Source organism: Bison bison, unplaced genomic scaffold (genome assembly GCF_000754665.1).
Source record: "Bison bison bison isolate TAMUID 2011002044 unplaced genomic scaffold, Bison_UMD1.0 scf7180017864180, whole genome shotgun sequence".
Lineage (NCBI taxonomy): Eukaryota > Metazoa > Chordata > Mammalia > Artiodactyla > Bovidae > Bison > Bison bison.
This window is the reverse complement of record NW_011494752.1, coordinates 4,763,695-4,765,760: the sequence shown is the minus strand read 5'-3', so window position 1 is coordinate 4,765,760 and position 2,066 is coordinate 4,763,695. Positions and strand designations below refer to the sequence as shown.

General features: G+C 52.4%; 1 protein-coding gene across 4 annotated transcripts in view; it reads left to right on the top strand.

The window, feature by feature from the left end:
- PRR15L (proline rich 15-like) overlaps positions 1–2,066 on the top strand; it is a 15,532-nt gene that overhangs the window by 10,352 nt on the left and 3,114 nt on the right. The gene's annotated exons all lie outside the window — the stretch shown is intronic.

The following is a 2,066-nucleotide window of genomic DNA, read 5'->3' as shown; positions in this document are numbered from 1 at the left end:
CTCAGTTCTGCTTCCACGGCTGATACGCCCAGCTGGGAAGGGGGACCGGGCATGCCGACTCCCATCTCTAGGTGGGCAGGCAGAGCTCGACTCATCCTACTGGCTTCTTGGAGTCAATCCAGGCCTCCAACAGAGCTCCTTCTGGAAAAGTTTTACTCCAGAGCAGTGATCTGTTAACTCTTGCTGGACAGGAGCTTACCACCTGCTACCCCCTCCCCCGCTGGAGGATGTTTCTGGCTGTCTGGTAGGAATATATATCCCTGTCCTCTCCACGGTACCTGAGTGTCACACAGAGTGGAGAAGTACCACAGGGGCCATGCAGAGATGCAAGGAATAGAGGTTCTGAGTTTTGTCTTACTGCAGGAAGGCGACTCACCCCTTCAACCCCACCCCCACCCCCCACCCATGCCTCCAGCCTTCCACCTCCACCCCAGTCAATGGTTAACTTGTTCCAGCTCAGAAGGAGCCCAACCCTGTCTGGCAAGGCCCTTAGGGCAGTTCACAGAACCCAGCTGGCATGGTGGGAGCTGTCCTGGGGTGCCCACATGCATGCCAGGGTGCTAACCACCATAGGCACAGGGTGGTAGGCTCTCCTGAGAGGCCGTGTGGATTCCCGAGCTGTGCAAACAGTGGAGATGTAACTTGCATCTTCAGGGCTGATTTCTATCATCCGATGGATTGCAAGTCCCCGGGGCAAGGGCCTTGCCCTCAGTGCGCCTGCTCAGGCCCTGCAAAAGCAGGTATATCACCAGCTGCTGAGTCTGTTCAAAATTCCAAGTACATCCCCTCCCCCAGGTCCCTCTAGCCTCCTGTGACTACGCGTGGGCATGCGACTGTTGGCCTCTGGCTTTTTCCAACTTTGGATATCGGGGAAGTTTGACTGTTGTGTCACATTTTTTTCCTAAAACAAATCAGATTTTACAGAATCTTGAGGTAGCTCACTATTTAAAAGAATCTTGTAGCCCCCTTGTTTTGAAAAACAAAGAATAGTCCTCTAATGTATCTGTTCTGCACATTCAGATTTCCATAGATTTGCCTTGCTTAAAGGGCTAAACACCTGCTTACTGGTGTGTCATGTCCTCCTGGACAGAAGGGACAGCAAGGCCTAGCAGAGAGTATTTTGGAGAGACGAGAATTCAAGGCCAGGAGCCAAAGGCACCAATACTTTGGTGCCATGGTGGAGGCTCCAGGGCAGGGCCCAAGGGCTACTCTGACCTCTTTCTGTGGTTTTCTGACAAGTGGCTCCCTTTACTCCGAGGAGAGTTAAGACCCATGAATGCCAAGTTCAGAGACCTGTTAAAGTGATATATTTTAAGTGGCACAAGCAGTGGGTACTCTCATGGAGCAAGGCAGTTTGGTGGTTACTGTTGTTTCAGGAGCTGAATCCTCCATTCCCCAAGTTCCTTAGCAGTCCCAGATGGGCCGTGGTGGGGTTGTGGGCTTTGCCCCAGACCAGGTGGTGACTGGGGCACCCATAGGCCAAGCAAGCACCCTGACCCTCCTTCCTGGCCCTCCCCAAGGCTCCTTCCAGAAACCTATTCTGGAACACCAAGTTCTGTGCAAGGCTGTGCTAAGCCCAGGTGGGGCAGGCTGCCAAAGCAAAGCTCTCAGGCTGTCTCCTTGGTGCACTCACCTCTCCAGGGTGCCCTGAAAGTATTTACCTGACCACTTACCCCTCCTTCACTTTCTAAGTGGGAGCTGCACTAGATCTTCTTGGGATTTTCTTGCTTCTTGAGCTCAGCTCGAGGGACAGAGCTGGCAAAGTGGGATCTGCTTCCTGGACAGAGAGGTGGGGAGGAACCCCCTTGCTCTGGGCAAGTGGATGGATATATGCAGGGCCAGGGGACAACCACAGCAAGGAGGCCACGGATGCAGGCACTCAGTTCATTTCAAGCTTAGGTCAGCATCCTGTTTTCATTTCTTTCTTTTTCTTTTTAAATACTTTTTTGGCTGAACCACACAGCATGTAGGATCTTAGTTTGCTGACCAGAAATCAAACCCATGCCCTCTGCATTGGAAGAACGGAGTCTTAACCACTGGACTGCCAGCAAGTCCCTCTTTCATTA